Below are 10,453 nucleotides of genomic sequence, written 5' to 3' on the forward strand. Positions count from 1 at the left end.
ACCTTTCTAAGAGATATTTATCATTTCCCTGTTCAGTAGAAAGGTGCACCCCCAAACCGTACACTATTTAGGGTCAAAGCAACTGGTAGCTTTAGGCTCTCTGGGACGGAGAGTTTTAAAGAGGTTGTGATGAAATGTCCTCACCAGATGCAGAGGCCATTAGATGAGCTTGAGGGAGAGAGGACAAAGAAAAAAGCGAGGGTTTGCAGACCGTGGGCCAGGCCCTGGGGCTCTGGTGATCTTCCTCATGACTGCCAGGCTTGTTTCCTCGCTATAAAACAAGCTCAGGGGAAGAGATATGGGAACATATGTATATGCATAACTGATTCACTTTGTTATAAAGCAGAAACTAACACACCATTGTAAAGCAATTATGCTGCAATAAAGATGTTAAAAAAATAAATAAAAATAATAAAGATATATTAAAATGTATAAAAAACAAACAAACAAAAAACCAAGCTCAGTTCAACCGATGCTAGAAGAGGGTTACAAGGGGTCCTAAATCTTTCTGGGCATTGAAGATCCACGGAGACCTCAGCCTGATGTCTTTTACATCTGTTTCGGGTTCTCAGCCTCATCTGGCTCAGCTGCCTTTTCTCCAGCGATAACTCACAAGCCCCATTCAACCCCGCTGAGTGGCGGGTATAGGGTGTCACCCCGCAGAGCCCTGAGGATGAGGGCTGAGCGTCCGGGCAGCAGCCAAGCCCCCAAGGCTGGCCCGCTGACACCGTAAGTCTATACCCAGGGGCCGGTGGAGGGGAGGCCGCGGGCCTGACGGCGTAAGCGGGCAGCGCACACACAGCCTGGAGAGGGGAGCCGGCGGCGGGTGGGAGAGCGCTGGCTGAGGTTGGTCACACGGAGATTGAATTTCAGCCGAACTAGATCAGAGCTGTGGGAAACCACCTTCTTCACACACAGCCGTCTCCTAGGAAGATGTGGGAGGGCGGCGGTGGAGACAGAGGCAGGCAGCTGCGGTGCAATCCCGAAGTCAGCTCAGCTCGCAGCAGCTCGCAGCTGACTTTACTGTCTCCCTCTCCCCAGACGTCGTGGACTCTGGGGTTTTAGACTGAAAGGCTCCACGGTGTCAGGCAGAGATGGGGGCGGTCGGCATTGAAAACACACCCTGGTTTGGGAGTGCTGAAAGGAGGGAAAGCGTGGTGATGGAAGTACGGGAAAGGCAGGGAACTTGTAAGTCCACACGTGTACAAGGCAAACTCCAGAAGGGATTTTGGTGGCTTTAACCCGTACCTTTAGGGTTTGATGTTTGACAGCGTTTCATTAACGTGCAACGTGACCTTTCAATACCGTAGCTGTGTTTGCTGCTACGAACTGCTCCTCTAATCTCCTGTCTCTGCTTGATAACCTAAAGCCATTTCAGTGACCCAGAATACCAGCTTTTTTAGGGGAGGCACTGGAGGAGTGGAAGGTGGGGGGAAAGTTATCAGATGCAAGCGGGAACACTTGCAGTCCTACTAAAAAGGGCAAGAAGTCAGCACCTTTGAAATCCACCCCCTCCGCAGGGGCGGGGAAATCCTCTCCAGGAGACAGTGGGAACACACTTGTTCCTAAGCTGGCACCAGAGTGGCTTTCTCCAGGGCAGCGAGGGCCTGGCACTCTGTCCAAGACATTTGAATCCAGGAGCCTTCAAATGGTCCTTTTTTCTTTTCCTGTCACTCAACAAGAGGCTGGAGGCAAAAATTCGGCCAGCAGCTTCCCCTGACCCAGGCAAAAAACAACCCGAGGCTTCCCAGAGCTCTGTAATCTTCTGGTTTGCACATCAATTTCAAGCTCACTGCTGCTGATGAGAAAATGACCTCGAACCATTGCTCACTGAATATCCCATGTTTTTTACCATGCAGTGTGCTTCCCGTATAATGCTCCTTTTCTTGGACTGAGAAGTTTCTGGAGTTTGCACAATGTGTGGGCCCAAGGAAACAGGCCAGGGTGTCCCCAGTGGGATGGATTGTCACCCCTCAGTAAAAGAGAGAAACATCCAGAGTAGAGACAGAGTTTGCTGTGCAGGATCCGACTCAATGTCTGATTTCTTAGGCGCTCGCTGCTTTGTTGGATTTCTCGTGATTCGCAAAAAGAGACAATTAGAATCCTAACTAGAACTCAGGTGCTGGTTTTGATTCTCCTAGGTTAAGTGGATATCCAAAAGGGTGCAGGGAAAGATTGCAGGGAGTCTGTGATCTATAATTAAAAAGGTATATGTAAAAATGTTATATTATTTCCCCTAGCCCTGGGAAGAGAGTTCTTATGTCTTCAGCAGATTTTCAAGAGTCCAAGACTCTCTCTGATTTAAGAACTACTGTTTTATATTGAAGATTTTCCAAAGGTAATTTCAGGTGGGGGGATGAGGACATTGGCCTCCCTCAATCATAGGTTCTACAAAGTAAAATATACTGCCTACTGTATCCTGTGCCACAGGGGAGCCTGGCTGTTTGCTTCATGTAACACAATGAAAACAATAACGGAGAGGACACAAAAGCAGGCAGGGTGTCTGTAGAGCCGCTGCTGACCTGAGTACGCGGAGCGTGGAGTATGCCTCTCCCGGGGATGGATCCATCCAGTTGAAACCCTGGTCCCAGAAGTTGTGGTCCCAAGGCAGTGTTCCAGGAAGATTATATTATTGAAGAGAGAAAACATAAATGAGACCCTTAAAGAGCTTACAGTCTAGTTCAGACTTGCTAAACCTCTTGGAAAGGGAAGTTAGATAAATACAGAGTGAGATTTGGATCCATCCCATGGAAAGAATGTTCACTGGCCTGCGGTGGGACAAACCTCTTTCTGCCAGGGCAGGGAAGGATTCTTGAGGGAGAGGTGGTTGTCATAAGACGTCTTGAAAAATGACAAAGATACCAGAATCCCACGGGCCTCTGTCCCGAGTTCCAAATTTGATGTTTGGCTGCAAATTATGGGCATGTTTTGCTGTAAGAAAATCCAATTTTCATCAATAAGCTGATCTCTAAACACAGACAAATTGGGGATGGTGATAATTTACATCAAATAGTACCTACTCTTGATGCCAGATTCCTATGAAGGAAACTGTACATACTGTATTTCAAGTAACCTTGTGACAACTCTGTGAGAGAGGTGCTATTTCTCCCATTTTTCAGATAAGTCACCTAAGGCTTAGAAAGCTTAAAGCGCTTCTTTGCCATTACTTCTCTACCGAGTGGCAGAGAAAACCAAGGCTGAAAGCCAGAAGAGGCGATCTCCAAAGGCCGTGCTCTCACAGTCTCCACTAGGTAGCTTCTCAGTGCAGTAGAATCCGATGCTTTGCCAGAAATGTCAAGACCCAAATTCATCTTACACACAACTTTATTTTCAAAAATCAAGGAAGAAAAAGAAATGGATATTTACCCAGTGCCTACTATATCCCAGCTACTATGCCAGGGGACACAATTTTCTCATTTTGTCAAAAATGAAATTTGATGAAAAATTCAATTCTTGTGGAATATTTTCAAAATACATTTATCAGGGCCTCCCTGGTGGCGCAGTGGTTGAGAGTCCGCCTGCCGATGCAGGGGATACGGGTTCGTGCCCCGGTCTGGGAGGATCCCATATGCCGCGGAGCGGCTGGGCCCGTGAGCCATGGCCGCTGGGCCTGCGCATCCGGAGCCTGTGCTCCGCAACGGGAGAGGCCACAACAGTGAGAGGCCCGCATACCGCAAAAAGAAAAAAAATAAAATAAAATAAAAAAAATACATTTATCAGTTAAATTTAGCTCTGTACATGCAAATTGTCTCTCACCGAGAAATCACAAACTGGTCAAAACTTTCCCAGGGCAGAGGGTGGCTTGTGCTATTTTACTCCCTTTACCTAGTAGAGTATCTGCTATAGGTCAATAAGTAATTACTGAATGAATAAGCAAGTACGAGGATGAACTATTTTGAGGACAGTGATTAAGAAGTCTTATTCCTTAAAATGGAAGCAGGACATGGACATTGGACATGAAGATGTGGGCATAGCTCATTATGCACCAAAAGTGAGCTCATACACAGTAGACTAAGAACAGTGAGAGAGAAAATAAGAAGATGTGGAGAGCCCAATTTTGCAACTTGAAAAACTATGCGTTGTTTTTCTAATGTTTAATTGTTTCTATTCAGTTTGGGGAAATGAAACTCTTTTACTAGTTGGAACTTCTACCCCAATGAATATAATACCTACCCTTTTCAGAGATCTCAATGAACAAGTCTTGTGATTTTTTTTCATTATAGCACTCGGGTCTATATGATATTCAAATATAGTCTCTACCTTCTCCCCTTTCTCAGCATGCGTGTGTGTTTGGTAAATATTCATGTGTCAGGGGTCTTTGGTATTGGGGAATTAACATCCCATTTTTTGGTTGGGAGTGCAAATAGTTAATCCAAATGTAATGCTGTTGGTGAATCAGAGCTTGAAAGAATGAACCAGTTTTTGAGGACAGAAATCATGGGCTTGAATTGCAACTTAAGAAAGGTCATTTCTGTTGAGAAGTATCCTGAAGCAAGTGCTACCAAGGGGAACTATGCCCTTTCCAGGCTTGAATATACACTTAAAACTGTGGATAACCATCCTTCTTGTGAAATGCAGGGATTCCTGTACTTAGAGACAGAGGGTCCAGATGCTATCTGAAGACTGCTTGCAGGTCTCTGGTGTGGTCAGAGTTCACGGAAGGTAAAGTTATATGGAAAGTTAGCTGCTTCTGGCTTTTAGCTCATTCTCTGCTTGCCCTTATGTCTTTAGGCCAGTATAGAACTGTAGAGACTGGAGGAGGCAATGCAGCAGGGAAGAAACTTTGTATTCTATTACAAGTTAATTGCTAAAGGGATGTTTCCTATAAACTGAAATTATACATAATGGCACAACTTTGGGAACCCTGCCTCCCATGTAATGAGTGTTAAGCTTTGTTTAGCTCACAGGAAACATCCTGACCAGGCCCACCTGTGAAGGAAGAAAGAAATTAACACATCTCCTCCAGAGGCTGACCAGAACCAGGAAATGTTTGACTTTATTCCCTCCCCTTTTAGTAAAAAAGAAGCCTGAATTCTAACTCAGGTAAGATGGTTCTTTGGGACGCTAGTCCACCATCGTCTCCGTCGCAGGCTTTCCGAATAAAGTCACTATTCCTCGCCCCAACACCTCGTCTCTTGATTTATTGGCCTGTCATGCAGTGAGCAGTAGCAACTTGGACTCAGCAACAGCAATAATCATCAGGCTCAGAGCTCCTCAAGAAGCTTATCGCACTCCATGCTCCACAGGTTATAATATGTATCATGATGAGGTTGTTCCAGGGGTTGAGCCATCCTTCTTTCCTTCCTTCCTCCCTTTCTTCTATTTATTCACTGATTCATTTGTTCACTCAACAAACATAGATTGAGCCTCTCCTGTAGCCTCATAGAGGTCCCATCTGGCTGAAAGGAATGTAAGAGTAAGCAGCCTGAGTCCAAGGTGCATTATAGTGTTAGAGTTATGCACAGTTTAGTTGAGCAGGGCAGAGGGGCACCCGACCATTGGCAGTCAGGGGTAAGGATTTTTTTCCAGAGGAAGTCATCTTGAGCCGAGTCTCAATGAGCACAAGAAAAGTTTGCTGGGAACAAAAGAGATGGTAAGGCTATCCAGGCTGATGGAACGTCATGTGTGAAAGCATGGAGAGGTTGGGGGAGAGGGCAGGCAAGGGAAATTGTGGCAGATGTTGAGAATGGATGTAATCCTGCCTGGATGCTGGGTTGTATATGGAGCCATGATGGGAGATGAGATCAGATATGAATAAGATTTGCTAAGATTTATTGAGCACCTGTGTTGTTCTAACAGCTCTCTTTTTTGACTTAGTTCATCATTACAACAGCCCTATGAGGTGGGTATTAATATGTCTTGTATTTTACAGATTCACAGGGAGCTCAAGTATCTTGCTCAAGAGCACACAGCTAGAGAGAAGCCAGGATTCACCCCAGAGTTTGACTCCAGAGCCTGTAGTCTTAATGGCTAGGCCAGGCTGCTGCTCTGATGGACTCAGGTTTGCCTTGACAAGTGACCAGGGAGACTCTTTCCTACCCATTGGTCCAGGTTAGAGTGGAAGTTACCATGAGTACGGATGTAGTTTTCTTATACCAGTTTTTCCTTCCTTAGATCAAAGTTGCTCATGCTGTGTTAATATCAGAAGGTCAACGCTGAGGGTAGGGACCATGTCTGTTTTATTCATCAACGCATATTCAGTACCAAGTACAGCAACTGGTACATAGTAAGTACTCACTAGAGATTTATGGAATAAACAATTCATTGATATTTACCTATTAATCTTATTATGAAGCACTGAATTCAGACATATGTTCTCAATTAATTTAACAAGAGCAATGCATTTCACTAAAACCTTGTCACATATCATATATATAATTGGAAATCTGTGAAATAGTCAACCCCAAGACAAAACTTACAGAGATTAGCTTCTTCCAAAATTATTAATTAATGGCGTGCGTGTGTGTGTGTGTGTGTGTTCCACTTGTGTCATATGTATTTGCTTTATTTAATACGGGCATTCTTCAATTTACAGATTCTTCAAGCTTCCTACTCCTCTTCCAGTCAACAAATCAAAAGGTGGGTGCTGTGTGCCTATGATTTTCATAGAACCCCTGCTATTTCTTTTGATCATGATCAAAAGTTGACTGCATTAGACTTTGGAGCTGCCAAGGATTGGGTAATACAATTAGGTTATCCTGAGGTCCAGGAATGGAATTTGTCTAGTGACATTAATGCATTGATTGCATCCTATATATTTCAGTGTCTTAAATGAAGTGGCTCTTTCCTTTGCAAGAAGAAAAGAGCACGGTAGAAATAGAGAATTGTGTTTTCTGTTTGGTCAGCAAGGCAGGCAAGGCCTTATGTGCTCTGTCCATCAACACTGATAAGCTGAGACATCGGGAGACGAGGAGGATCTCCAGCTGTTCCACCTACGCTGGATCCCGAGTGCCATCATCCCTCTCAGGAAACTAAGGAAGCCCAAACAGAGAAAGAGGAGTGCCATGAACCATTAATCTTCTGCTCAAATGGGGTTTTAGAAATTATTTGAGTATCCATATAGTTTGAACTTCAAGAGACCTTACTTTTCTGGGCTTCCTCCTTGTAGCACAAGAGTACATGTTTTGAACATCTTAGTTGGTGCAGCTTCTCTAGAAAAGCCTTCATCAAAAAGAGCCAAAATTTAAAAACAAAAACCACAAAAAACAGTCGAAACTAGAACAAGATAACAATAATTTTTTTACCATGAAATAAACATTTTTCTTTGACTTCCTAAGTGTATTTGTGGTTTCAATAGTATTTGATGCATTTTATCCAATTATGAAAAATATAAATGATTATAACATGATTTATGTGCTTTACTGTTTACAAATATACAAATGTCTATTATAAGATTCATATTTGTTTATTTGGCTCTCCTAAGCTCTTTCTAAAATGAGGAGAGGTATCATTATTCTATTTTCACAAATGAGGAGACTGAAGTTCAGGGGAGATACTAGGTGAGGGGAATTGTCTAGGGCCACCTCATGAAAAATAATGTAGCCCAAACTTGAACCCAGTTCAGATTCTAAAACCCACCCGCCGCTGACCCATTCTGCGGATAAATCAAGTGAAGTAGGGAAGTTATTATTGAGTGTCCGCCATGGGTTAGGTAATTTCAAACCCACTACCTCATCTAAAACCTGCAGGGTAGGAAACTATTATCAAAGATAAAGAAACTAAGGTTCAGAGGGGACCCATGACTTTTTAGATGCTTAGTAAATGGCTGAGCCCTTTCAGTGAGAAATGATAGATAACCCTGGGAAGAGAGGTGTTGTTTCACTGTCAGGTTACTGACATTTCTTGAGAATGCAAAGCCAGGCAGAATATCTCACAAAAGGAAGCTTATTTGTAAAAGGAGAGTTTGGGAACTTTTTTTTTTTTTTGGCTATTTTGAGGAATATTTTCTTTTCCTTTTCAGCAAGTCTTTATCAGGAACCATATCTTTGCTCTATCACCTGCAAACAGACTTTAAAACAATGAGAACCGCCCTCTGCAGGATATTGATTCTGATGGAACAAATGTTGATTAAGCAGAATGGTGGCTTTTTTTAACTGGAGGAATTCCAGATCTTTCCTTAGTCTTGCCTCTCCAGGGAAATGAGCTCTATCCTCAAAAATCTACAGAAAACCTGAGTCAGAATGAAGATTTATGATGGGAGATGCTGGCCGGAAGACGGCTATCTGGTAGGCTATCTAGAAGCTCATCTTTGTGTTATTAGAGAAACACTCTCTCTCGACAGGATGTAGCCTGGTTATCACATAATCTTCTCAAGTTTCATTCCCATTCTGCTTACAAATGCCCCAAATATAAAGAGATGCATTTCATTAAGACAGCCTTTTAAGAGGCAGTTTACCCCAGCTGTTGCAGTCTATCTTAAACACCTACCTTTTCACCCTCGTGTGGAATTTACATGTCGATAAGCGCTATAAAAAAGGGAACTTTAGAAATCTCGGCAAAGGAAAAACACCAAGGCTGCCTGTGAGATTTGAAGTCAGAAAAAAAAAGAGCCCAGGAAGCTTGACGCTTCAGAACCACTCCCCTCCTCCTTAGACTCGAGACCTGGGATAGGGCTTGCTTGCCCTGGGGCTTGGGGCGGACCCCAAACACCAGGGGCTGTAAACACTTTTCTAGTCACATAAACAGGAGGAGATTCTTTGCCTGCCACTTTGGCATTTTCCTGTCAGGAGCCGGTGACAAAACAGAAGTGATAGATGTAGGTAGAAACAGGAGAACCAGCCTTGGAAGTTTTCGGGTGCCCCCATGAACTCTCTTTCCTCTCACTGCCCGTCCCCATCAGTGATGAATCCTCAGCACCCGGTTTCCCTGCATGCCTATGTCCACCTATTTGCACTCCCAGTTGGCTGAGTGGGACTTGCTAGCAAATGACCTGTGAGCTTTCTCTCACTCCTGGGTCTGTAAGCACAGAGATCCAGGGGCTCTTGGGGGGCTACTAAGTCCAGAAGACTTTCAAGGTCGGGGGTCTGGGAGTTAGAATTGAGCGTTCAATGGGGAAAACAGGAGGGTTGGTCCCAGAGCCCTTGCCAGGGTCCCGAGCAGCCTATCTTAACTGATGGGGGTGGGGATGGGATCTCCTTTGTTGGACAGGAAATAAACCTGGGACTCTAGCCCGCCTGATCCTGCAGGATGGGCTGCCGTGTTTGAAGTCAGGACTGGTGGGTTCAGGAAGCTGGCTGCATCGGGTTCCCATTAGCTCAGACAGCAACACAGTGGGTTCACACTGCGACATGGTAACAATTAAGCCTTCTGCTACTGGTCCTTACCCTGGGGTGAGGCTCTTTTCTTCCTCACCCATGTGACTTCAAGTCGCCCTGGTTTCCTTATGGCTCGATTTCCTGCAGATTCCCGTTACTTCATGTCTAATCTTCTGAGACCACTTATTAGACCACACAAATTGCAACAATTGTCTCCAGCACGCAGACCCTGTCCCAGACCTGCAATGCGTCTAGGAGAAATACTGCATCTTTCTGAAATGTGAGAGTTACTTCCTATGTAAATAGTAGGATTATCCAAAATCAGAGTTCATTCAATATTGAGGGAAAATAAACTAATTATACATGCATACCCTGAAGCATGCTAAATTATTCCTCCCCACCCCTGTTATTTAAAAGTCTGGTTTAGACAATTATCTCCATCTTCAATGATGAGACCGGGAAGACACGAACAAATGACTATAATGTGAAGTGGAAAACTAAAAAGATAAAGTTATGATTTTTTCAAGAAAAATACTTCTATATGTAGAAAAAGCGTTTGGGGTTGAACCTTGAAAAATTGCAAGAATTTGGAAACTTGGAAGTTGGTGGGAAGAAGAAAAGGGCATATTAGGAGAACAAACAAAGGCTTAAACACTGATAGATGCTGTGGGAAGTAAAAGAGTATACAGCTGCCCCTCAGTATTCTCGGGGGTCGGTTCCAGGAGCCCCTGCAGGTACCCAAATCTGAGGATGCTCAAGTCCCTTATATCAAATGGCGAAGGACGATGAATACAGTCAACCCTCCGCTGTATCTGCGGTTGGTTGAATCCACGAATGCAAACCCTGCGGATGCAAGTCCCACGAGTACGGAGGGCCAACTGTACAAGACAAAGTTCCTGCCTTCAAGAGGCAGGTTTCTAGGGGCAGGACAGGAATAAAGACGCAGATGTAGAGAATGGACTTGAGGACACGGGGAAGGGGAAGGGTAAGCTGGGATGAAGTGAGAGAGTGGCATGGACATATATACACTACCAAATGTAAAATAGCTAGTGGGAAGCAGCCGCATAGCACAGGGAGATCTGCTCACTGCTTTGTGACCACCTAGAGGGGTGGGATACGGAGGGTGGGAGGGAGACGCAAGAGGGAGGAGATATGGGGATATATGTATAGGTATAGCTGATTCACTTTGTTATAAAGCA

At 44.3% G+C, this 10,453-nt stretch overlaps 1 long non-coding RNA gene across 1 annotated transcript; it reads left to right on the forward strand.

Moving 5' to 3' along the window:
* The first annotated feature begins 6,514 nt into the window (after positions 1-6,514).
* On the forward strand, positions 6,515-7,276 carry LOC309791950. The gene is made up of 2 exons (XR_014291586.1): positions 6,515-6,579; positions 6,850-7,276. It is a non-coding gene; the product is annotated as an uncharacterized lncRNA (long non-coding RNA).
* The last annotated feature ends 3,177 nt before the right edge of the window (positions 7,277-10,453 follow it).

This window comes from Mesoplodon mirus, assembly GCF_964341445.2.
Source record: "Mesoplodon mirus genome assembly, chromosome: 16".
Classification (NCBI taxonomy): domain Eukaryota; kingdom Metazoa; phylum Chordata; class Mammalia; order Artiodactyla; family Ziphiidae; genus Mesoplodon; species Mesoplodon mirus.